We start from the raw sequence: 27856 nt of genomic DNA, 5'->3' as shown, positions 1-27856 counted from the left end.
AATTTGATTTGTTTATTTAATATTTTACTTTAAATACAGTTATATCATTTCTAATTATGTACATTCTAAGTAATCCTAGTCCCATTCTTATGTGTGTCATGAGTGTATTTCAGTAGGAAGAAGAGTCATATTGGTTCTGAAACATTGGCTGGGGTTTCCAGTTCCCATTCGTGGCAGACATCATGACGAGCAGCAGCAGAAAATATTGGGAAGAGGCCAAAAATTGGTTTTACATCGATGAGGTGTCATCTGGTGAAGGTACAACACAGGACTACTTGCATGCCAAACAGTGGAAACAACAAATAATAGACAGAGCTAAACAATTTCACAACCAACGGATCAGATCTAAGCTCTGCAGTCCTGTCACATCCAGTCATGAATGGTGGTGGACAATTAAACAACTCACTGATCAATGTTGACTGTACTAAGTATCATCCTGCTGACTTTTGATTAGCTTCATAGATTCCGGAAAGGACTCTGCAAGTAGGAAACCCACCTATTCAAGAAAGGAGTCAGAAAGCAGGAACCTAAAGCCCACTGAGCCATACATTATTGCATTGGGAAAATGCTGGGATGCATTATTATGACAGTAGTAGCAGGATATTTAGAAAAGCATAACATGATCAGGCAGAAAATGAAAGAGAAATTATGTTTGACAAATTTATTAGAAGTGTAGTATTACGTAGGATTTCTGGATTTCTAGAAACATTCAAGGATAAACAAGATAACAACCCAACAGCATGGACTGGCTAACTAACAGGAAACAGTTATGTTGGGGAAAATGGGTTATTTTCAGATTGGCATGCTGTAACTAGTGGAGTGCTACAGGACATAGTTAGGCCGGAATTCTCCAGCCGTTCATGCCCCACTGTCACTGGCAGTGAGGATGGAGAATTTGGCGCTCAGCCAAATCTTCGTTCACTGCAGCAGGACCAGGTAATCCTGCTGGTGTGAATGGCTGGAGAATCCCACCCTTAAAGTTTATATTAGTGGTTTGGATGATTGTGGCCTTGCTGATGATATAAAGATAGGTGGGAAAGCAAGTTGTCAGGATGACACATCGGCTCAGATTTTCATGCTTCAGCCCGTGTTGAAACAGTGACATTTAAAAATGGTGGATGGCACTCATTCCCGGAGTCCCACTCCCATTCCTGAGAGATTTTTATGGCATTCTGACTATTCTATTGTGAGCTGGGTATTTTACATCCCCCAGATTTTGCATGTAGCCAGGTCTGTTTTGTTAGAGTTGTGGTTCATTGAACCTTCAAAAGGTATTGAACTACGGAGGAAGCTTGCTGCAGAGTTGAGAGCCTTTTGACAGGTAAGTTTAAAAGATCTTGCCACCTTCAACTCTTATAATTAGATGCTATACAAGTTAAATATGTTTTTAATGCAGTGATTGATGATAAGGCTCTGTCCTTAAAGAAAAAATGACCATTACATTGATCAATATTGTTTATGTGTTTACATGCAGTGGATTAAGGGCTCTTCTACATTTAACATTATTGAGAAACTGACTTTGGAATTCCCAACCCGAGAAAGCAGTAGAGAGTGGGTCACTGAACATATTCATGGCTGCATTACATGAATTTTTGATCTATGAGGGATTAGGCAGGAAAATGGACTGGAGGCCACAATCTAAGCAGTTAATGGCCGAGCAGCCTCTATGATCTACTTTGCTCCTATTTCTTATGTTCTTCTGCTGGGCTGATGGTCAATATTGTGCCAGTCCATCATGATGCCTGTTTGGCACCACAGCTTGGTAATTTTATTTAAGTGAGGCCTGGGCCTTGAAATAGCTCTAGGCTCCTTGCCGTTGCACAAAAGTTAACAAATATGCCAGAGGTGTGAATAGAATTGAGGTGTTCTGAATATTTTACCAAACAGTGCTTTTCAAGCATTGGGTTTTGCAGTTCACAATTAACATTACAATGTTTAATAATTTTTGACATTTGAGTAGCTTGAGCTATCTTTTATTACATACTGTTAGTAATTATTTCAGTCTCACAGAATGCTTGTTGAACACATAGCAAAACTGTGCAGCTTGAGCCAAGTCTGACAGTCAAAGATATAAAAAGTTGGATTGTGGTTTGTCTGTTGTTCGTAGGATGTGGGCATTGCTGATAAGGCATTTAGTTCCCATCCGTGATTGTCCTCAAGAAGTATGTGGTGAAGGAACGCAATATTGTTCCAAGTCAGCCAATGATTTCAACCATGTGTCCTATCCGGGTACTGATCTTCAATGGGAACGGAAGAAACCAAAAATGTATTACACCTTACAATTAAACTTGTGAAATCTCAAGATTTGTTTTATTCATTTGGAATATGTGGACAGGAAAGAAATCATCAATTTTAGAAATATAGAAACATAGAAAAACTACAGCACAAAACAGGCCCTTCGGCCCCACAAGTTGTGCCGAACATATCCCTACCTTTTAGGCCTACCTATAACCCTCCATCCTATTAAGTCCCATGTACTCATCCAAGAGTCTCTTAAAAGACCCTATTGAGTTTGCCTCCACCACCACTGACGGCAGCCGATCCCACTCACCCACCACCCTCTGTGTGAAAAACGTTTGCTCAGAGGAAAGAGTGAGTACAGGGAAAGGTGACTGTTTTAAATTAAAATTGGAAGCCATGTATTTTTCCTGTCATTCCGTCAGCCGAATACAAATTCAAGTTTCCTTTTGGCACTGTTTATTGTTAAAATAAAAATACACATTTGGCCTAAAACAGCGCCAAATGTATTATTCATTGTAATAAGGAGAACAAATTAGTTGCGATATTTTCTGTGGTGGAAAGTAATGGATTTACCACCAATGGTGCAGTTGGAAACACTGCTGCCACCCAGACAGTAATTTCCTCCTCACATCTTTAAATCATCATCTTAATAATTAAAACAATTCAGACATTTTCTGTAACATCTTCCATACCTCTAATCTAGCATTTGTGCTTGTTTGAATGGTGGAACAGGAATTCAAGCCAGTCAGTGGGCCCTGCTACATTTTCCATCCATTACTTGTAATAGGTGGGACAATATTCTGACCTTGCCACATTGGCACAGATTGCGTTGATCCCTGAAAATAGCATGCGGACCTAAAAATAGGTTTCGCGGCTGGCATAAAATGGTTTGCAATCGCCCTGGTCCCTTTCTAGAGGCGCAAACCAGATTGTGCCCAGAAAGGGCACAAGACTGATTAGCATATTTAAAGTAGCAATTAAATAAGCTTAGCCTGTTCAACGCCAAATTCTCCCAGCTCCCAGGACCTTCCGACCTTCGGGTGCAGCGAGACTGATGAGAATCACTGCAAGCAACACTGGGTGCGAATGCCATACTGGACTGGGGGAGCTCAGAAGCCATTGAAGCCCCCAGGTGGTCAGGGACATGGCTGAGCAGTGCTGACCTGGCAGTATCCACCTGGTGCCCTGGCAGTGCCAACCTGGCATATCAGCAGTGCCAATTAGGCACTGCCAATGTGCTGGGAAGTGCCTAGGGTGTGGGGCCTGAGCAGGGGCTATGACGGAGTGTCATACAAAGGAATAATTCAGAGGTGGAGCATGAAGGGAAGGGGGGTGGGGGGAGGTGCGGTTGTGCAGGGGTGGAGCATGAAGGAAGCATGTCGGGGTCATGAAGCAAGACCCATTGGGAGTGCTCCAATGCCAGTGAGCTATGTCAGGGAAGGGGTGAGGAAACATGCCACCAATATGTGGGGGGGGGGGGCTGCCCCGATGTCTGTGGGGGGAGGGAGGGTCTCCCAGTGCACTGAGAGATCGGGGCACCTATCCAAAATGGTACCCAATTGCTTTGCAGCCAGGCTCATCGGCATGTTTAGTCCCTCTCCCCCTCAACTCAGAACTGGTGCACAATTCACCACTCTAAAGAAATTGGACTGCGCCAATCGCTCCAACGTTCTCCCCATTATAACACAGCCTTTTTTGGGGAAAATCGCAGCTGGGAATTCCTTACAGGTAAACTGAACTTTGAACTCAAAGTCCCCATCTAGCCAAACATCCATATTAGGAACACAAGTTTGTAAAGCTTGTTGCAACTTAGCAATCCATCCTAATGAGACAAAATCCCACCGTCCAATCAGAAAATTTGCAGAAGCGTGTTGTAAAATGTATGCTGAGCAAATAAAAGAAAGATTCAGAGCAACAAAAGCTTAGTTAAAGAGGTAGGATTTAAGGCAGGTCTTGAAGGATAACAGAGAGATAAAGTGGAAGGGCGGTTTAAGAATCCTGTGACTCCTGCCCCCGCCAGGACTGGTTTTTTTTATATGCGCTTAATCTGCACCACAGCAGCCAGTGCACGCACAACTGGTCCTGTTCCCTTTCCACTCAGCAGCAGAGGCTTCAGAGGTGTGGTGCTGAAGATCATAGAAATAGTATTGACATTTTCCAGTTCAGTCCTTGACCATCTCAATTTTCAAACTGTTCAATTAACTTATCAATAATTATAGACTCCAGAAATTTACTAACAGCAGATTTTAGACTGTGTGATCTATAATTTCCTTGTTGGCTTCTCTTATCTTCCTTAAATCATGGAGTGATATGTGCAACTCAGCGTCCAAATCAAAGAACATTAGAAAATGGGCCATCTGCAAAATTCTCACCTACTTCCTTTAGTTCCCTGAAACAGAAATCATTTGGTCCTGGGGATTTGACACACATTTGTGCCATTATGTTTTCATTAAAGTTGCTTTGCTGACATTAATTTTGGTGAGCTCTTGTTCCTGATTTAATATTTTTGCTTAGTCTCACTGGTATCAGTGTTGTATTCAGTAGCTGGGGGGGGAGGGGTGGATTGTAACTGGGGGCTGGGTGAGCCAGGTGGCAATGGAAATGGGCGGGGATAGTCAGATGAGTGGGGGTCATCAAATAATAGCGGGGGGGGGCGGGGAGATGGGAAGAGTCGTGCGGGGAGGGGGGGGGGAGAGGAGAAGAGTGGGGGGATGGTGGTCAATACCATAGTTACCCTGGAGTTAGAGGTGGTTTGAATCCTTTTAACTTTTCCTCTGCAAAGAGAGATAGAACCCGAAGTCTCCAATTTAAATCATAATTTTGGTTGGTTCCAGGCATAGATCAATTGCACATCAGAAGTTGAAAGTTCTGATCCATTACCAATCACTCAAGGCAATATGGCCTGCCATTTTGTTTGTTCTAAGACATAGCTTTGCAGAAAAGTATCCCAGATGCACTCAAGAAAGTTATTACTAACATGAGCTATTCGGCTTCTGCACATAGAAGTTAAATCCCCCATTAAAACCATGGTGTCGCTCTTTAGAGAAGAAATTCCAGAGCTAAGGGTCTTGGCAGCTGAAGGCATGGCTACCAGTGCTGGAGTGATGAAAAACAATGATTCCTCAGAGGCCTGAATTAGATAAGAGCAGATAGCTTGAGGTTTGTAGAGCTGGAGGAGAATTACAGAAATAGGGAGGAGGGTAAGGTCACTGAGGGATTTGAAAAAAAGAATGAGAATTTTGAGGTGTTGTTTAATTGGGAGAAAATAAAGATTCAGCAGCTGAGATTTTCTGTTGCCGCTGAAAGTGAATGGAGTTTTAGCTGGAATGCCAAATTTTTCATTCTTGCTCACAATAGGTCCTGCCATAGACGAGGCTGGAAAATCCCGCCCAAGGGTTTAAAGCTTTGAATCTTCCCATAGCTTGTGGCAATAGTGGAAAGAAGTTATATGTGGCAGAGCAGAGCTTTCATTATATCCCCACTGAAGGATGATACAGTACCAGGCGGCATTCACTTAAGCACACTCGTGGAAAACTTTCCTTTGAACCTCTGCCAGTTTGTGGAAACAGTCCACTGAATGTGGTCTGTTCTTCCACTCATAAAAAACAAAACAAAAGTTCAGCTGAGTTAGCTCTTAATGACAGCACACTTATTATATTTACATGCTTGTGGACTCTCTCCAAGTTTCGCAGCCGTAACCCTCGAGAATTGCATCCGCAAATTCTGGTAAAGGGTGGATTTAATAATGGGACTTTGCATTTAGTGTGGAAAAAACAAAGAGCGTATGTTTTCACAGCAAAATTTCATTTTCAGACTAAAGTCTCCATATGATCCCACATTGGTAACATCTCTAATAATAATGACTCTTCTCATTATGATATTGAACCTTTAGCATGTACCAAAAACACCAATGAGAAACGCTTTAATTCTAGCGTTGCTTATCATAAAATTAAGGCCCAAGAATAAAAGTTTGGGGGAAATTCTCCAGCCCCCCATGGCATGTTTTCCCACGGTGGAGGTGGCTCACCATCGGTCGCCGGTGAGATCATCTGGTCCTGCCAAAGTTGATGGCAATTTACATTCCTCACCCACGCTGGTGTCAGGGAACCTGCGGTGGGGTTGATTTTGGCGAGACCGGAAGATCCAGCCGGAGGAAGGATTGAAGAATTCTGCCCTTTGTCTCCAAAGAGGTATTAACTTAGATATTTTTGTAAAAATCACATCACTTTTCCTCCCTCTCCTCTCTTTCGTGACCAATGTACTTACTTGAAACCTGTTATTTTTAATTTTTTCTAGCTGTGACAGATGCTCACTGACCTGAAAAGTTAACTATTTCTATCTCCACAGATTACTGTATGAGGTGATGGATTTTGGTAGGAAGAATTAAGAGAGACAATACAAGCTAAATCATAGAAATCATAGAAACCCTACAGTGCAGAAGGAGGCCATTCGGCCCATCGAGTCTGCACCAACCACAATCCCACCCAGGCCCTACCCCCACATATTTTACCCACTAATCCCTCTAACCTACGCATCCCAGGACTCTAAGGGGCAATTTTTTTTTTAACCTGGCCAATCAACGTAACCCGCACATCTTTGGACTGTGGGAGGAAACCGGAGCACCCGGAGGAAACCCACACAGACACGAGGAAAATGGTAGATTTGAAAGTGGGATACAGGGACGGAGAGACCTGAAGTTTTTTCTGCACAAAATCTTTAAAGCTTGCAGGACAGATTAACCAAAAAGTTATCAAGCATATGTGATCCTGAGCGTTATAGAGACACGCCCGCCCGAGGTTAGTACGATCCCACCCGAGGCCAACGGAGAATGTCATTCTCCGAGCCTCGCCCGCCCCTGGAATCGGGGCGGGCGTGTCGGTAAAATTCCAGCCTATGTCTCGGTTTTCTATCCATTAACCAATTTTATGTCCATAATCCTAGTTCCCCAATTCAATTTTCATCACACAGGAAACATCCATCCCATCCATGTGAGTTTGATTTAAATTGAAAACTTCCATCCGATGAGTCTGGGATTGATATGAACTTGATTCCCATCCATGATGGGCTAATGTTTTTATACACTGCACCACCCAGTCTCCTATTTGTATATATTTTTAAATAAACATAGTAATTTCCACAATAAATATGAACACAAGTTATGTTTCGGACTGCTGTCAAATTGTTTTAACATCCATTTTCATGTCTGACAAACTCATTGATGAAGGAGTGTTCCTTTAAAGTTTTCAATGCAATTTGAAAGTTTTCATGGATAATATTTTCATGGAAGTACATTTTTTCTGCCAGAAAAGCATACTTTAATATTAATACAGAATCTATTTTAAATTGAAAATGCAACTTAACTTACTGGATGCTGTCTGTAAACACAGACCCGCTGTCTGAGATTTCTGGCTAAATGAAGTGAGAGTACATTCAAATTATATTGTCACATTGTAAGGCACTACAGCTTTCAAAATATAAAAGATCAATTTCCTAACCAGGCCAAATATCATTCAACACTGTGGAATAAAGCTTCACTTTGGCACACATTACAAACAAATTTAGGCACTTGGCACTGATGGCAAGTTTTCAAGTTACATATCTACTGGGCTATAGCCACATAACAAACTCTGGAGTAACTAAATTACATGTTAAGGATTGAAGTGAAATCTCTTTCAAACAAAAATGCTTTATTGATAATCCACAATTGTATTTTCAAATTGCACCTTTGACCAGGTGACTACCTAAACTCTAGCTTTAGTGAACTGATGGCTTGATAATCTATTAAACTGCAGGCAAACAAAAGCTTCTGGCCATTGAAACAAGTATGTTGCTAACAGCCTCATGTGCATGTGACTTAGAGGATTCTAGAAGTCTATTTTGCACCATTGTTCGTTGCCCATGTAAAGAAAGAAATCTGGATATTAATCCTAAATTTATCTTTTAACAGTTTTACTTGCACACTTCTATATAACGCAAACAGCACAGGGTTGATTTTCATGTCGGGCATAAATTGGAGGGTGGTGAGTGGGGCCACAATAGAACATTACAGCGCAGTACAGGCCCTTCGGCCCTCGATGTTGCACCGACAATGGAGTCTTCGATAACAGAGGGTGATGGGATGTGCTGTTCATTCAATCTTTGTAGCAGACCAATCTTAAATGGAGTTGACTACTGCCAATGTTAATTATGTTTCCTGTAGACAGTTCAATGATAGGGTGGGAAATCTGGTAAGGAGACAATTATTTAAAGATGCCATTTTTACTAGTGCTGGAGGAGGCAGCATACATTCAAAAATGGCCCTCAGACATTCTGATGATAGAGATATTCAGAAAATAGCAGCAGAAAAGTCATACCCCCATCAATGAGCGGTAGGAGCCTAGACAAATTTCTCAGCATGTAAAGGAGTGGCAGAACAATAAACACTACAAATAGCTAGGAGCTGCCTGAAGTGCAGAAAGAAATTTAATGATCTCACCGGGACTATCAAGATAGGATTCACATTTCTCATGCTTACCTCAGGGCCCTGGAAACAATCCTGATGAAAGGTCATCAACTAAAACATTAGGTGGAATAACCTGACCCCACAGGGGATGAGGAAGGAGATGGGAGGGCCTTAAAATTAGGTTGGCTGGCATCAGGATAGATACCTTCTTACCTTCACTGTTAGTAAGATGATCGACCTTTCCCACCTTTACTTGAGATCCTTAAGTGGCCAATTAATGACCACTTAAGGATCTCTTCTCAATTCTGCTGCAATTTTTGCAGCTCCAGGCAGGTTTGTGGGACTATTCAAACTGGGTGGGCTATATGTCAACTGGAAGAGTAGGTGGGGTTCCGTATCTGTACTAATCTGTGCATGATCGAGGGCATGTGCATGGCGCAGGGGTGTGGCCAATGGCAATCACCCAACTGCCCTTGCTGCTAATCTCCATGGATCCCTCTGCCGTGCCCACCCCACTAACAGTACTTCCCTTTTCTTTGATTGCTCCATAATCTGGTACTTTGTAGGGTGTTGTCCTGGCAGCAGGCATGGTCTCTTCCAAGGTGCTGCTGAGTGCAAGAGCTGCTAGCTTCTGATTAGCCAGCAGATCTAGGTGGGACATTGAAATAACTCCTCAGGGGCTGTGTCCTTTCACCGGATTCCCTTTATTCACGTAGATAAAAGCAAAATACTGCGGATGCTGGAATCTGAAACAAATACAGAAAATGCTGGAAAATCTCAGCAGGTCTGACAGCATCTGTGAGGAAAGAATAGAGCCAATGTTTTGAGTCTAGATGACCCTTCGTCATAGAATTCATAGATTCATAGAATCTCTACAGTACAGAAGGTCGTAATTTGGCCCATCGAGTCTGTACAAAACACAGTCCCACCCAGGTCCTATCCCTATAACCCCACACATTTACCCTGCTAATCCCCGTGACACTAGGGTCAATTTAGCATAGCCAATCAACCTAACCTGCACAGCTTTGGACTGTGGGAGGAAATCGGAGCACCCGGAGGAAACCCACACAGGGAGAATGTGCAAACTCCACACAGACAGTGACCGGAATTGAACCTGGGTCCCTGGCGCTGTGAGGCAGTAGTACTAACCACTGTGCCACCGTGTTGCCCGTCAGAGCTAAGAGCAAACTCAATTCCACTTCAAAGAGTGTTTCACGTACAAAGTCAGAATCCGAGTGTTAGTAGTCCTGACACTCAGTATAAATACTGGTGAGACTCCCTGATTGGACAGGCAATCAATCATTACTTCAACCAGGGAACTTTTTCTCCAAGAGCCAACCACATGGGCCTTGTTGAGGTCATTACAGACATCATATACCATGGTCCTCAGACAGAAAGAAGGCCTAATGGTAGCCTCTTACGAGCCTGATAGGCAGAAGATATTACGGGTCTTCCTCCCAAGAATCATTATGGATGTCTCATTGCTTTTTCAGGCAGCACGAGACACCCGCCGAGAACAGAAGATTCTTCCCATTAACTCAGTTTCTCTCTGCAGATGCTGCCTGACCTGAAAAATATTTCCAACATTTTCTGTTTTTATTTCAGATTTCCAGCAGGTAGTTTTTTTTTGATTAAGCGATCCCTCTCTGTCCTCCTTCCTATGTCTCTCCTCCAATTATAATTAAACCCCTCGCTTTGTCTGCCTTTAATTTGCATTCACCTCCTCAAAATCTGCTACTTCTCTCTGATTCTATAACTACGTGATGTTTCATCTTTCCTGTCTGAGGCAGCTGTGCTAAACTGCCTCAGACATTGTCAAAGCCCTCCAACAGGCAATAGAATAACCCACCTCTATTCTTCCTGCAGGAACAGCTGAATCACAGAAGAAGGGAGAATAGAATAACAGGATGAGACTTTGCATATATGTGCACATTCTGACACCAGTGCAAGATTAGCATTATTACAGACAGACGGAATGCAGCACTGAAGATGTCCAGGGTGGAGGCCACATACAGCAAAATACTGCAGACGCTAGAATCCAAAACAAAAACAGAAAATGCTGGAAAATCCCAGCCGGTTTGATAGAGACAGAACATATTCTCTGCTGAGGTTTTCCAGCATTTTCTACTTTTGTTGCCTGGCATCTACATTTTCTTTCCACTTTCTACTTAACTTGTTCCTTAAACACTCAGCATGACAAACTGGTTATGCCGTGTACCACCACTCCTTACCACTGCCATATTTGCTAAATGTGCTTATCTTTTTCTAAATCCATTAGTTATCCCTGCTCTTTGTAAGTGTATCGTGTGAGAGAGAATCCTCCTGAAGATGCACATTAACTCGCTCCACATTTCCAAGTGCCAGCACAGGTAACAGCATACCACATGATGAAGGTATTGAGTTAAAGACAACTGCACAAGGTGAATCAAAAGGCTTAGAGGGAAACTTCAAGGAGATGCTGTACACATCTTCCCAGAAAAATCTGACATTGTTTGCATTCAACCGACATCATTTGTACTCATTTATGAGTACAACTATGAGAAGAGAATGGGTATGCTTGTTTTCCCCAGAACAGAGGAGACTGAGGAAAGTTCTGATAAAGATTTCCAAAACTATGAGGGGCACAGATAGCGTAGATCACAAGAATCTTTTCCCCATTGCAGAGGTGTCTAAGACCAGAGGGCATAGGTTTAGGAGTAAGTGGTTTACAGGACATCTGAGGAAAGGTTATTTTTCACCCAAAAGGCGGTGGAAATATGGAACGCACTGCCCGAGATGGTGGTGGAAGCAGGTACTCTCACAACATTTAAGAAACATCTGGACGAACACGTAAATCACCAAGACACAGCAGGTTATGGTCCAAGTACTGGTAAATGAGATTAGTATAGATTGTTATTTGATGGTCAGCATAGACATGGTGGGCCTCTTTCTGTGCTGTATGATTCTATGACTATTTCTGACTATCTACACTCAAAAGTGATCATTAGACACCTCAAGTAGCAACCAATTGACATCATTAGGCATCAATTGACATCAAATAAAATCCCACAGTGCTCAAGCAACATTGTTTGTGATCATTTACTATCATTTAATTACTTCAAAGCACTCAGACGCATTCAACTAATATCAGAGCTTATTTGTGATTAAAAAAAAGTTCTAGCGATTATGACAAAATTTGACTAAACTGCAGGAATCAATTGACACCAGCAATATCAAGTATGTATTTTTCAAAATCCATCTGATGCAGTATTTTATGCATGCGATGTATAGACTGTGATCGTCCTGAGCCCATGAGACACACTGTACTTTCCTGATTTTGGCACAAGTGAGATTGCCAGATCTTGCAGTGTCACTGTTGTTACGTATGTATATATACTGTATGCTGGGGTTTGGGGTGCGGATTGCCCCTTTAAGAGTGTGGGTCAGGTGAGCCCTGGGTAATTAGCTCCTCCCAGCTTGGGGCCCTGCTGGGCAGCCTTAGATATGACTGTGAATCAGTGCAGACCTCAAATAAAGAGCTCCACTGTTCAAGTTACCCAGCCTACCTCGTGACTCTTTGTGCAGCCTTAGTCCATAGGGGCATACATAATAATTGTGATCCTCAACTGAGATTGATCTTTGGTCTTCTGTACCAATGGTACAAAACAATGCCCTTCATGTCACAAAGCTCAAACCCTGCAAACAAGAAGTTAATATTTGTTCTAAGGCCATAAATTTCCTTATGCAATCCACCCGTTTTCAGAACGGATTTACCCTACCACACCCAGAGCAACCAAGGCAGCTCAGAGGCTGTCCTAAATGCAATTCCGTATGATGCAGGATAGAAAAGAACAAATGGTCCTCTCTTCCTTACGTGGTTTGGGTCCTCAATGAAGTATTTAAATGATTAAATTTATATTGGTTTGTAATGTTAATATAATTTTTTAACTCGATTCTACCCTCGTTTTAATATCCTGTCCACTACTTCCTTGTTACCTGCTGAATTTGTCCATTTTGTTACCACGGGTTACATGTTTGCACAATTTAACCTGAGTCCTGAGCCTTTATATGAATTTTTCTGTGCAAGTCACACTGTAATTCCAGCAGTTAACATGTTTCTTGAATAAAATATCATTTTTTTTAAATAGATGAAATTGACCTCAAACATTAACACTATTTCTTGTTCTACAGATGCTGTCTGATCTGTGAGTAGTTTCAGCATTCTCTGGTTTCATTTCAATTTACCAAGCTGACTTTATTCAGCTGAACAAAAGTTAAAAAGGTCATTTCAATGCATGATTTTCACTTTCTGTGCAGGAATTCCACTTCCTTTACATGTATTAAAAGTGCCAGTCAGAATAAATTATTTCCACTTTTTAAATTGCTATTTCCTATAAACAACTAAAATCATTATAGGCAACCTAGCACGTTTGGCAAATAATGAACTGATTATGGACAACTTGGGAACGTTTATAGTTTACTGCATCTGAATATCTGATAGCCCTCCAAACGTACTGGTGTACACCATTGATTCAATCAATAACTATGAAAAGTAAATGAAATATTTTCCGATCATTGTCAGTTACAGTTTACAGAAATTCCAAGAAAACCAAAATCCATTTATTTCTGCAGAGGTTATATCTATGCCTAGACTGGATGAGAATTATTACATACAGTCAAAAATATTTTTGTCAATACAGAAGTAGTTTTATGGTCTTCATAGAATCATAACAGTCATAGCAACTTGCAACTTAAAATTGTTTTTATATAGTGATCTTCAACATTGTAAAACATTTCAAGGAGCATTATCAGCAAAATTTGACAGAGCAGTATTAGGACAATTGATCAAAGGTCTGGTCAAAGAGGTAAATTTTAAAGAGCGGACTAAAGGAAGAAAAGAGGCAAAGATATTGAGGGAGGGAATTACAGTTTAGGACCCTGGCACATCCACAAATGGATTGATTAAAATCAGGGATACTCAAAGTGCAAAATTGGAGGACCAGAAATGTTTTGAAGACTTATGCAACTGGAGGAGATTACAGAGATAGAGAGAGGGGCAAGGCCAACGATGAGAATTTTAAAGACAATGGGGTAACATAACTTGTAACCAGTATAGGTCAGTAAAGCACAATGTGATGGGTGAATAGGATTTGAGAGAGTTAGGACCTGGACAACAGAGTTCTGAATAACTTCAAGCTTACCAATGTTGAACATAGGAAGCCAGCCAGGAGTGCATTTGAATAGTCAAGACTACAGATTAAAAAGGAATGAGGGATTTACCAGCAGATAAGCTAAGGTGGGGGTGGCATTAGCCAGTATCGTGGAGTTGGAAATAGGTGGCCTTAGTGATGATCTGGATATGTGGTTAGATGCTGTGCTTGTGAACAGTCTGGTTCGGCCTCCAGCAGTTGCTGGGGAGAAGTATGTGAATTTGGGGGCTGAGTGCAGGCCATCTCAGGTAGTCTAGGGACTGGAGCTAAAGTAATTGGGGGCATCTTTCTTACTCTCTGTATATAGTAAGAAGTCTCACAACACGAGGTTAAAGTCCAACAGGTTTATTTGGAACCACAAGCTTTCAGAGCACTGTTTCTTCATCATCAGGTGCTGTGAGTGGACTCACCCAAAAGCTCGTGATTCCAAATAAACCAAATAAAATCTACCTCTTTGACCGGACCTTTGATCAATTGTCCTAATACTGCTCTGTCAAATTTTGCTGATAATGCTCCTTGAAATGTTTTACAATGTTAAAGATCACTATATAAAAACAATTTTAAGTTACTATGACTTTTATGATTCTATGAAGACCATAAAGCTACTTCTGTATTGACAAATAAACCTGTTGGACTTTAACTTCGTGTTGTGAGATTTCTTAGTATGCCCACCCCAGTCCAATGCCGGCATCTCCACATCATGGCTACCATCTCTGTATATAGTTATTCCTGTTAATATATAGTTCTTTAGTTTCTCTACTTGGTGGTCACCACTCTTTTCAAGATATTACATTGTCAACGAGGTCCAACGGAGCACTTTCCATTTGCCATGGAGAGAGGCTACACCAAAATTTTACAGAGTAACTCGTGCCCTATTCATTACATCAGAAGGTGGAGACTAAACTTAGACGACAAGATGATTTGGGCATTACCAAGCCTGTGTAATTCGCGGAGTGGGCAGCTCCCATTGTGCCAATACTTAAGCTGAACAAGACCATACAAATATGTGGGGATCATAAATTAACAGTGAATCAGATGGGAAAATTGGACAGGTACCTCATGCCTAAAATGGAGGGATCTGTACACCAAGCTAGCTGGAGGTCTAACCTACAATAGACACGAGCTACGCATATCAGCAGCTGGAACTGGATGAGACATCCAGAGAGTTTGTCACTATTAACACTGCATCAGTACACCAGATTGCCATTTGGAGTATCGTTGGCTTGTGCAATCTTTCAATGCGCAATGGAGAACCTATTACAAGATTTACCCAAGGTAGTTGTTTTCTTGGATGGAAGCCACAGAAGAGGAACATTTATCCAACCGAGAGGAGATTTTACAAAAGGTTCCAGAAAGCTGGAATGAGATTAGAGAGAGAGAAATACACATTTAAAGAAAACTTATTTGGCATTTAGAGTGGATGTACAAGGGTAGCATCTAATAGAAGATAAAGTTAGTGCCATTAATGAAACATTAGCCCCAAAGAACATGTCAGAGTTAAAATCTCTTCTTGGAAAGGTAAATTATCATGGAAGGTTCATTCCAAACTTATATAAGACATTGGCAACTCAACATGCATTATTTTAAAAAAAATCACCAGAGATGGTACTAGAAGATACAGCAAAACAAAGCCTTCAAACAAATGAAACAAGCCGTGCATTTGTCCTGCCTTTTTGATCCATTTGGACCGTTCAAAAGAAATTATTCTCACTTGTGATGCATCTCCTGATGGAATTGGAGCTGTTTTGAAGGATAGGTTAGAAAGACCCATTGTCCAAGCTTCAAGGAGTCTAACATTGTAGAAAAGGCATACTCAGATTGGGAAAGAGGGGTTGGCCGTAATTATTGGAATAAAGAAATGCCACCAATATATTTATGGATGACATTTGCTACAATTACAGATCTTAAACCCTGGCTAGGCATATTTAGAAAAGATAAAGTCATTCTTCCAATAGCATCTGCAAGGATATAGCATTGGGCTTTACTTTTGGCTGCTTATGAATAGACCTTCCAACACAGACCAGAGTCATAGGTGAGACTCCCATGTTGATTTTGTAGGCCCATTCTTGGGCACAATGTTCCAACTTCTTGTGGATGCACACTGAAAATGGCTAGACATCTAGGAAAATAAGTCCACAACTTTTTTCAAAATGGTGGAAAAATTAAGGCAAAACTTTACCACCCATGGTTTGTCAGAGGTGTTGGTTTCGAACAATGGAACCAGCAGCGAGGAGTTCCAGTATTCCATGTCATACTGGAATATGCACCTTACCACCCTTCCTCAAATGGATTGGCTGAGAGAGCTGTGCAAACTTTTAAAACAATCATGAAAAAGCAACCGCCAGCATCCGTAAAAATAAGCCCGTTTTCTTATTACCTACACCCCCTATACTTTTCAAGGGATTCACTTCATTCCAGCTGCCTACGTATGTCATGTGCCATTTTCTTCTTCTTGACCAGGGCCTCAATATCCCGAGTCATATCCCTTGCCCTTCACTCTAAGAGGAATATGTTTATCCTGAACCCTGGTGAACACACTTTTGAAGGCCTGCCACTTACCAGACGTCCCTTTGCCTTCCCACAGACTCCCCCAATTAACTTTTGAAAGTTCTGCCTGATACCATCAAAATTGGCCTTGCCCCAATTTAGAATATTAACTTTTGGGCCAAACCTATCATTCTCCATAGCTATCCTAAAACTAATAGAATTATGGTCACTGGTCCCAAAGTGATCCCTCACTAAGTCTTCTGTCACATGCCCTTCTTTATTTCCCAAGAGGAGGTCAAGTTTTGCCCCCTCTCTAGTCGGGCCATCCACATACTGAATGAGAAATTCCTCCTGAATACACTCAACAAATTTCTCTTCATCCAACCCTCTAACACTATGGCTGTCCCAGTCAATGTTGGGAAAGTTAAAATCTCCGACTATTACTGCCCTATTTTTCTTGGAGCTATCTGTAATCTCCTTACATATTTGCTCCTCAATTTCCCACCGACTATTTGGGGGCCTATAGTACAACCCTATCAAAGTGATTTCCCCCTTCTTATTTCTCAGTTCTTCCCATATAGACTCAGTGGCCGAACCCTCGGATATCTCCCTCTCAGTACTGCCGTGAAGTTTTCCCTAATCAAAAGTGCAACTCCCCCTCCTCTCTTACCTCCTGTTCTATCTTTTTTATAGCATCTGTACCCTGGAACATTGAGCTGCCAGTCCTGTCCCTCCCTTAGCCATGTTTCAGTAATTGCTATAATATCCCAGTCCCATGTACCCATCCATGCCCGGAGTTCATCTGCCTTGCCCGTCAGGCCTCTTGCATTAAAATAAATGCAGTTTAATTTGGACTTCCCTTGCTCTCTGTCTTGCTTTTGCCTGATCTGTCTGGTACTAGGGTTACTGACACTGCCTTTACTACTTAATGTGCTCTCTTTAACTTCTGTGCTGTCCTCAACCTTCTCTTCTGTCTCCCTACTGCTTTGGATCCCAGCCCCCTGCCAAACTAATTTAAACCCTCCCGAGTGGCTCGAGCAAATCTCTCCGCCAGGATGTTAATCCCCCTCCAGTTCAGGTGTAACCCGTCCCTCTTGAACAGGTCAGCCCTTCCTCAGAAAAGATCCTAATGTTCCAAAATCTAAATCCCTGCCCTCTGCACCAGCTCTCAAGCCAAGCATTCATCTGCCTAATCTTCCTATTCCTACTCTCAGTAGCATGTGGCACCAGTAGTAGTCCAGAAATTACTACCTTTGAGGTCCTGCACTTTAGTCTTCTGCCCAACTCTCTATATTCACACTTCAGGACCTCATCCCTTTTCTTACCTATGTTGTTGGTACCAATACGTACCATGACCTCTGGCTGCTCACCCTCCCCCTTAAGAATGTCCTACAATTGCTCAGAGATGTCCTTGACCCTGGCACCAGGGAGGCAACACACCATCCTGGAGTCTCGATTGTGGCCACAGAAATGCCTGTCTGTACCTCTAACTAGCGAGTCCCCTATTACTACGGCTCGCTTGCTCTTTGCCCAACCCTGTCCCACAGCAGAACCGGCTGTGGTGCCACAGGCCTGGCTGCTGCTGGTATCTTCCCCTGACAGGCTATCCCTGTCAACAGTATCCAAAACGGTATACCTGTTTGAAAGGGGAATAGCCACAGGAGACTCCTGCACTGCCTGCCTGCCTCTCCGGGCGGTCACCCATCTACCTGTCTGAACCTGTGGTGTGACAACCTCCCTGTAACTAGTGTCTATCACACTCTCTGCTCCTGTATGCTCTGCAGTGCATCCACCTGCGACTCCAACTGAACAATGCAGTCTGTGAGGAGCTGCAACTGGACATACTTCCTACAGACAAAGTTTCAGGGAGACTAGATTGCTCCCTAATTTCCCACATCTGGCAGGAGGAGATACCACTGCCCTAGCTGCCATACTGCCCTGATACAGGTAAAAGGATAAAAGAATCTCAACTCACCTCAACCAATGGATGTGGTTTATTTAGACTTTCAGAAGACTTTCGACAAGGTCTCACGTAGCAGATTACTATGTAAAGGTAAAGCACATGGGATTGCGGGTAGTTTCTTGAGATGGATAGAAAGCTGGTTAGCGGACAGAAAGCAAAGAACTGGAATAAATGGGGTTTTTTCCCAATTGACCAGTGGGTACTGCAGGGATCTGTGCTAGAACCCCAACTGTTCACATTATATATTAATGATTTTGATGAGGGTGCTAAATGTATTATCTCCAAATTTGCAGATGAATCAAAATTGTGTGGGAGGGTCAGCTTTGAGGAGGATGCAGGGATGCTTCAGTGTGATTTGGACATCCTGAGTGAGTGGGCATATGCATGGCAGATGCTGTATCATGTGGATAAATATGAAGTTATCCACTTCGGTAGCAAAAATAGGAAGGCAGATAACTTTTTGAATGGGTGTAAGTTGAGAGAGGTGGATACCCAGCAAGACCTAGGTGTCCTCTTGCATCAGAAAGTTTTACTGCAATTGTATAGGGCATTGGTGAGGCCACTCTGAAGTACTGTATGCAGTTTTGATGTCCTTATCTGAGGAAGGATGTCCTTGCTATAGAGAGAGAGGTTTACCTGGCTGATTCTTGAGATGGCAGGACTGTCATATGAGAAGAGAATAAGTTGGTTAGGATTATACTCATTGGATTTTAGGAGAGTCCAAGGGATACAGACTTAAGGCAGAAATCAGGAGAGCAAAAAGGGGACATGAGATTGTTTTGGCAGATAAGGCAAAGGAGAATCCAAAGAGCTTCTACAAATACATAAAGGGCAAAAGAACAAGAGAGAGAGTAGGGCCTCTTAAGGATCAAGGTCATCTATGTGCAGATCCACAAGAGATGGGTGAGATCCTAAATGAATATTTCTCATCAGTATTTACTATCGAGAAAAGCATAGATGTTAGGGTACTTGGGGAAATAAATAGTGATGTCTTGAGGAGTGTACATATTACAGAGAAGGAGGTGCTGGAAGTTTTAAAGCGCATCATGGTAGATAAATCCCCGGGACCCGATTAAGTGTATTCCAGGACATTGTGGGAGGCTAGGGAGGAAATTGCAGGTCCCCTGGCAGAAATATTTGAATCATCAATTGTCACGGGTGAGATGCCTGAAGATTGGAGAGTGGCAAATGTTGTGCCTTTGTTTAAAAAGGGCTGCAGGGAAAAGCCTGGGAACTATAGGCCAGTGAGCCTCACATCTGTGGTGGGTAAGTTGTTGGAAGGTATTTTGAGAGACAGGATCTACAGGCATTTAGAGATGCAAGGACTGATTAGTGACAGTCAGAATGGCTTTGTGAGTGGAAAATCATGTCTCACAAATTTGATTGAGTTTTTTGAAGGGGTAACCAAGAAAGGTAGATGAGGACAGTGCAGTTGATGTTGTCTACATGGACTTTGACAAGGTACCACATGGTAGGTTGTTGCATAAAATTAAATCTCACGAGATCCAGGGTGAGGTATCTAAATGGATACAAAATTGGCTTGACAGAAGCCAGAGGGTTGTTTTTCAAACTGGAGGCCTGTGATCAGCGGTGTGCCTCAGGGATCAGTGCTGGATCCACTGTTATTTGTCATTTATATTAATGATTTGGATGAGAATATAGGAGACATGGTTAGTAAGTTTGCAGATGACACCAAGATTGGTGGCATAGTGGACAGTGAAGAAAGTTATCTCCGATTGCAACGGGATCTTGATCAATTGGGCCAGTGAGCTGACGAATGGCAGATGGAGTTTAATTTAGAAAAATGCGAGGTGATGCATTTTGGTAGATTGAACCAGAGCAGGACTTACTCAGTTAATGGTAGGGCATTGGGGAGAGTTACAGAACAAAGAGATCTAGGTGTACATGTTCATAGCTCCTTGAAAGTGGAGTCACAGGTGGACAGAGTGGTGAAGGGGGCATTCGGCACGCTTCGTTTCATCGGTCAGAACATTGAATACAGGAGTTGGGACGTCTTGTTGAAGTTGTACAAGACATTGGTAAGGCCACACTTGGAATACTGTGTGCAGTTCTGGTCACCCTATTATAGAAAGGATATTATTAACTAGAAAGAGTGCAGAAAAGATTTACTAGGATGCTACCGGGACTTGATGGTTTGAGTTATAAGGAGAGGCTGGATAGACTGGGACTTTTTTCTCTGGAACATAGGAGGCTGAGGGGTGATCTTATAGAGGTCTATAACATAATGAGGGACACAGATCAGCTGGATAGTCAATGTCCTTTCCCAAAGGTAGGGGTGTCTTAAACTAGAGGGCATAGGTTTAAGGTGAGAGGGGAGAGATACAGAAGTGTCCAGAGGGGCAATTTCTTCACACAGAGGGTGGTGAGTGTCTGGAACAAGCTGCCAGAGGTAGTAGTAGAGGCGGGTACAATTTTATCTTTTAAAAAGCATTTAGATAGTTACATGGGTAAGATGTGTACAGAGGGATATGGGCCAAATGCGGGCAATTGGGATTAGCTTAGAAGTTTAAAAAAAAGGCGGCATGGACAAGTTGGGCCGAAGGGCCTGTTTCCATGCTGTAAACCTCTATGACTCTATGGTTCTCTCTGGTCAACTCTACTAGTTACATCCTCAAAGAATTCCAGTAAATTTGTCAAGCAGCATTTCCCTTTCGTAAATCCACGCTCACTTTGTCTCATTATACCACTGCTTTCCATATGTTGTGCTATGAAATCCTTGATAATGGACTCTAGCAACTTCCCTACTACCAACTTTAGGCTCACTGGTCTCTAGTTCCCTGTTTTTTCCCCACCTCCCTTTTTGAATAGTAGGCTTAAATGAGCTGCCCTCCAATCTGTAGGAATCATTACAGAGTTGGAAGATTTTTGGAAAATGACCACCAATGGATCTACTATTTCTAGGGCCACTTCCTTAAGTACTCTGGGATGAAGATTATCAGGCCCTGGAGATTTTTCCACCTTCAATCCCATTAATTTTCCCAAAACAACTTCTCTACTAATACAGATTTCCTTCCGCTCCTCACTAAAATGTGTGTTTCTCAGAACTCCTAGTACGTTATTCATGGCTTCTCTGTGAAGACAGAAGCAAAGTATGAACTTAGTTCCTCAGCCATTCCTTTGTTTCCCATCATGAATTCCGCCAATTCGGACTGTATGGGGCCTACATACATAGTTGCCAATCTTGTTATGTTTACATACCTATAGAAACTTTAACAGTCAGTTTTTATTTTCCCTGCTAGCTTACTTTCATACTCTATTTCCCCCTTCTTAATTAATCCCTTAGTCTGCATTTGCTGAATTTTAATCTGCTCCCAATCCTCAGGTCTACTGCTTTTTGTTGCCAATTTGTATGCTTCTTCTTTGAACCTAATACTATCTCTAATTTCCCTTGTAAGCCATAGTTCCCTTTCCACTCTTGCACAAAATAGGAATAAACAACTTCTGGAGTTCACCTATTTGTTCCCTAGATGCCTGCCATTGCCTTTCCACTGTCATTCCTTTCAATAATATTTCCCAGTCTATCATGTCAATTCATGTCTCATACCATCATAGTTATCTTTCTTGAGATTCAGGACCCTGGTCTCAGAATCAACTATGGCGGCACGGTAGCACAGTGGTTAGCACTGCTGCTTCACAGCTCCAGGGTCCCGGGTTCGATTCCCGGCTCGGGTCACTGTCTGTGTGGAGTTTGCACATTCTCCTCGTGTCTGCGTGGGTTTCCTCCGGGTGCTCCGGTTTCCTCCCACAGTCCAAAGATGTGCGGGTTAGGTTGATTGGCCAGGTTAAAAATTGTCCCTTAGAGTCCTGGGATGCGTAGGTTAGAGGGATTAGCGGGTAAAATATGTGGGGGTAGGGCCTGGGTGGGATTGTGGTCAGTGCAGACTCGATGGGCCGAATGGCCTCCTTCTGCACTGTAGGGTTTCTATTCTATTCTATTCTATGTCACTATCTACCTTGATAAATAATTCTAATATATTATGGTCACTCACCCCCAAGGGTTCTCGCACAACTTGATTGCCAACTAATCCTTTCTCATAGCACAATGCCCAGTCAAACATGGCATATTCCCTTGTTGGTTCCTCAATGTATTGATCCAGAAAAACGTCCCTAATAAACTCCAGAAATTCCTCCTCTATTGTACTGTGACAAATTTGACTCACTCAATTCCCAAGTCCCCCATAATCACAGATATTCCTTTATCACAGGCATCTGTGACTTCCTATCTAATGCTTTTCCCATCATTACTTCTACAGTTAGTGGTCTATATGCCACCCCCACTAATGTTTTTGCCCCATCCAGATTCCGCAGCTTCTCTGCTATTATATTTCTTCAATATTGTATCAATATCTTCTTTAATCAACAATGCAACTCAACCACCTTTTCCTTTCTGTCTGTTCTTCCTAAACACCGAAAAGTCCTCAACGTTTTGTTCCCATCCTTGGTAACCTTGGAGCCATGTCACCGTAATCCCAATTATATCATACCCCTTTACATCTACCTGCACAGCTAATTCATCCATTTTCAAATGCTCTGAGCATTCAGGTACAAACCTTAATGTTAGTTCTTTTAACGTATGTTGTCCTATTCCTACTATTTTTTTTACTGTGTCCTTATCTGATTCTGGCCCTTGATTTCTCTCCCTGTCATTTTTCTTATTCTTCTTGCTGTCTTTTTCTATTGTTCTTAATTCCACCTGCTCTGAATCCTTAGATAGGTTCCCATACCCTGTCATATTACTCTGACTAGCACATGGCACTGGTAGTAATCCTGAGATAACTACCTTTGAGGGCCTACTTTTCGATGTGCTTCCTAGCTCCCTATATTCTCCTTTTAGGACCTCATCTCTTTTTTGACCCATGTCATTTGTACCAATGTGTATCAGGACAACGAGTTGTTCACTCTCCCCCTTCAGAATGTCCTGCAGCCTCTCTGAGACATCCTTGACCCTAGTACTCTAGTACCCACAGAAACGTCTATCCATTCCCCTCATAATTGAACCCCCTCTGACTATTGCATTTCTACTCCCCTTTTGTTCCTCCCCTGTGCAGCAGGGCCAAACGTGGTGCAACAAATTTGGCTGCTGCGGTTATCCCGAGAGGCCATTCCCCTCAAGGATATCCACAACGGTATATCTGATTTGCAGGAGACTAGCCACACTGCCTGCCTAGCCCTCTTGCTCTGCCTGGTGGTCACCCATCCCCTTCCTGCCTGTGGAACCTGTAGTGTGACCACCTCTGTATAAACGCTATCCACGATACTCTCCAACTCACTGGGTGTCCTCAGATGCTGCTCCAGCTCTGAAACTCAGGCTTCCAGGAGTTGCAACTGGAGACACTTCCTGTACACACGCTGCACACCACTATAGCATGATAATCGCTAATACTCAGTTGAATCTGACTGGACTATAAAATTAATGCTACTGCAAAAATTTCATAATAAGTTATCGTAAAAGCAATTTTTTGCCAACAATTTCCAATGACATACAAGGCGGAGGAGTGTGATGAGAAAGAAAATGTTTTTGTGTAAAGCAGAGGTTGGTGACAAGAGATGGAAAGCAAAACAGAGCTGTATAAGTGACTGTGTTGTGTCTAAGCACAGAGCCCTGGACACTCACAGCAGGTGAATGAAATCTTTTCCCCAAATTCACAAAAGACACTCATGGATCGCAAAGATATATCTGTTAGGAAGATTTGCAACATTCAAAATATTGAAATGACACTGCAGTTCTCAACTGTTTTAATTTCCTTTGCCTTTACAAACTCCTTGTGACTACAGCTGCAACTTGCCGTACACCACAGGAGTGCTTCGTGTTGTGCCAGTCAACTGATGATTATGCTCAGCAAACAATTCTAATGACCACATTCGATAAAGTACAGCCTCCTCTCCATCACCCACCCATTCCTTTTTCCATTACCAAGTCTAGTCATTGGGTTTAAATTAGTGACTGTTTGCAGAGCTCCAATGCAATTAGGTTTCCCCCTCAGGCTCCACAAAGCATTCTTTGGCTTTGGCTCTTTGCACTGCACAGCTTCTATGGAACAGATTTGCCAATAAAACTACTAACTGGTAATGATTGTGGTTTATCTACAGTGCATGCTTTTCTAAAAAAAAAACTGTCTCTTTGTCTGCCATCGTGAGTTAAGTTATATTAATTCAATCCTCATTGCTCTCTGGTTAGGCATAAGGAACCAGTATACACATCTGGCAATGTCATTACAGATGATGTCACAGCATTTTTATGTTTTTACCTAAATAAAATCAGGTTGCACACCTGTGTACAGAAGTTTCAGAGCCACATTTGATCACTTCAGCAATTGAGTTAATGCAGATCCAGGATACTAGTGATTGGGTCACTTGTCATCAGATTTGTATCTTGGAATCCATCCAGGTATTACATTTATCCCATGGACAAATCACATATTCACTTTGCCTGTGGGATAAATGTAATACATGGAAGGAGATATTTCTATCCAATGTTCTAGTAACATAATAATCCCAGTCTAAGTTGATCTTTCTCTACACCCTAGCTATGACTGTAACACTACATTCTGCATCCTCTCCTTTTCTTCTCCCCTATGTATTCTATGAACGGTATGCTTTGTCTGTATAGTACACACGAAACAATGCTTTTCACTGTATACCAATGCAAGAGACAATAAATCAAATTAAATCTATTAATCTGGTGAGGCATTATGAAAATGAGAAAATGTTTAGTCTTGTTAGAAATTTATAGGTTTCATTGAGATACCTCCCTATTCTTCTAAACTCCAGCAAATATAATCCTAACTGACTCAATCTCTCCTCCTATGTCAGTCCTGCCATCCTAGGAATCAGTCTGGTAAACCTTTGCTGCAGTCCCTCCATAGCAAGAACATCATTCCTCAGATATGAATGTGGGGGTAGGGCCTGGGTGGGATTGTGGTCGGTGCAGACACGATGGGCCGAATGGCCTCCTTCTGCACTGTAGGGATTCTATGATGATATGATGACCAAAATGGCACATAATATTCCAGGTGTGGTCTCATCAAGGCCCTGTACAATTGCAGCAAGCCATCCCTGCTCCTGTACTCAAATCCTCACGCTGTAAAGGCCAACATACCATTTGCCTTCTTCACTGCCTGCTGCACCTGCATGCAACTAGTGTACAAGGAAACATAGGTCTCACTGCACATTCCATTCTCTCAATCTATAGCCATTTAAATAACAATTTGCCTTCCTGTTTTTGCTTCCACAGTCTCTAGGCTCACATTTATCCACATCATATAACATGTATGTGCCCACTCACTCAACTTGATCACAGGGATCAGTGCTGGGATCTCTGTTGTTTGTAGTAAATATAAATGATCTGGAGGAAAAGGTGGATGACACAAAGATTCGTAGAGTTGCTGATAGTGCTGAGAATTGTCAGAGGATACAACAGGATAATAAATAAATTGGAGACTTGAGCACAGAAATGGCAGATGGAGTTTAATCTGGACAAATGCAAGGTGATGTATTTTGAAGGGTCAATTTAGGTATGAATTATGCTGTAAATGGCAGAATCCTGAGGAACATTAACACACTGAGGGATCTGGACATGCAGGTCCACAATCCTCTAAAAGTGGCAACACAGATGGCCAAGATGATTAAGAAGGCACATGGCATGCTTGCCTTCATCAGCTGGGACATTGAGTACAGGAGTTGGGAAATTATGTTGCAGCTATATAAAACCTGGTTAGGCCAGAATTGGAGTATTGTGTGCAGTTCTGGCCACCACATTATCCCTTCCAGTCATCACAACTCTGACCACTGCAGAGGATGATGTACTGGACATAAGTAGAATCTCAGCATGTTTGGCCATTGGGAATGGAGAGATGAGACTTGCAGCTACATGGTAACAGAACTAGATATCACACAGCCACTTGGCACATAACACTCACTTATGTTGACTTGATGTCAGCAGTCAATAAAAAAAAAGACAAAGAACTCTTTCCCTTTCACTCTTTTCTGAAATTTACAATACACAGTAGTCCTGATGTGGTCTCACTATGAAAGCATGACCCCCCCTCCCCCCTCCCCCTACTCGTATTCAATTCTCTTTGCAATTAAAAATAACATTCTATTAGTTTTGTTAATTACTGCTGCACCTGGATACTAACTTTTTGCAATTCATGGATTCTGTAATCTCTTACCACTTCGATAATAAGCTTATTCTTTCTGGCAAAATGGACGATTTCACATTTTTCCACATTATATTCCATATGCCAGATATTTGCCCACTCGCCTAACCTATCTAAATCATTTTGTAGCCTCCTTATGGTATCTTCACAACTTATTTTCCTACCAATCTTTATGTCATCAGCAAATTTAGCAGCCATACCTTCAGTCCCTTCATCCAAGTCATTTATAGGAATTGTAAAGAGTTGAGGCCCCAGCACTGATGGCACCCTATGGCACATCACTCATCACATCCTGTCAATCTGAAAATGATCCATTTATGTTAGCTAGCCAATCTTCTATCCATACCAGTATGTTACCCTTTACCTCGTGAGCTTTTACTTTTTACAACTACCTTTAACCTAGCATATTATCAAATGCCTTCTGGAAAGCTAAGTGCATCCCCTGGTTCCCCTTTATCCACAGCATCTATTAACTTCTTCAAAGAATTTCAATAAATTAAACACAATTTCCCTTGCACAAAACCATGTTGACTCTGCCTGACATCTATGTGCCCTGTTATGAGTCTTTGGCAATAGCATCTAACATTTTCCCTATGACAGATGTTAGACAAACTGGCCTATAGTTTCCTATTTTCTGTCTCCCTCCATTTTTGAATAAAGGAGCTACATTTCCAATTTTTCAATCTAATGAACCTTCCCCAAATCTAGTAATCGAGGTGAAGGCTGAAGCCACTGAGTGGACATTGTTTCCCCCTCAAACAATAACTTTCAAATCGGTCAGCAGTCGCCTGTACAGCACCTGGTGCTGCATCTTCTGCCATGTCTGCACCTGTACCATTATCCTCAGAACTTAGTACATGGCGCTGAACTTAATGATGGGCATTGTATCGATGCTTGTGTTGGCTTTACCATCTCACTTTTGATGTTTACCAGTGCCATGTTGGTGTATGGTGTTGTCACTCATTGTGAAGGATGGCTGATTCCATTCTTCTGCTACCTGCTATTTAATTTTGCCCTTTATGGCCTTGTTGCTATCAGTTCTCTCACCAATTAGCCTAGAATCGAGGACTATCTGGACCATCCTTCTGACTTCCATTACAAGGATGACCTCCTTGCTTTGGACTTCAGCTGTCTTCTACTGATGGTGAAAGAAAATAGAACTATTATTATAACTGTTAAGGCATACTTCATCAACTGTGTTTGGAACTGCTCCAAGTCCATCAACAATAGGAACACACCTGAGATAGCCATGTATCCAGAATTTGAAACACCTACATATTATGTGCTACCAACTTACAAAATGGCTGTGAAGGTGCCAGTGAAGGATCCACCACCTCCTTACATGCCTGCTTGA

General features: G+C 42.1%; 1 protein-coding gene and 1 pseudogene across 5 annotated transcripts in view; one reads left to right on the top strand and one right to left on the bottom strand.

The window, feature by feature from the left end:
• Nucleotides 1-27856, bottom strand: part of fbxl7 (F-box and leucine-rich repeat protein 7) — a 293470-nt gene that overhangs the window by 106546 nt on the left and 159068 nt on the right. Inside the window, exon 3 of one of the 5 annotated variants that reach the window (XM_078240667.1) lies at nucleotides 15143-15228. The exons of the other annotated variants lie outside the window; for them this stretch is intronic. The gene's annotated coding sequence lies outside the window, so the exon portion shown is untranslated. The remainder of the gene's footprint in view (nucleotides 1-15142; nucleotides 15229-27856) is intronic. 5 annotated transcript variants of the gene reach the window in all.
• LOC144504300 (lysosomal-associated transmembrane protein 4A pseudogene) lies at nucleotides 183-27856 on the top strand (annotated as a pseudogene).

The sequence above is a fragment of the Mustelus asterias genome, chromosome 2 (assembly GCF_964213995.1).
Source record: "Mustelus asterias chromosome 2, sMusAst1.hap1.1, whole genome shotgun sequence".
Classification (NCBI taxonomy): domain Eukaryota; kingdom Metazoa; phylum Chordata; class Chondrichthyes; order Carcharhiniformes; family Triakidae; genus Mustelus; species Mustelus asterias.
This window is presented reverse-complemented; position numbering and strand designations above follow the sequence as displayed.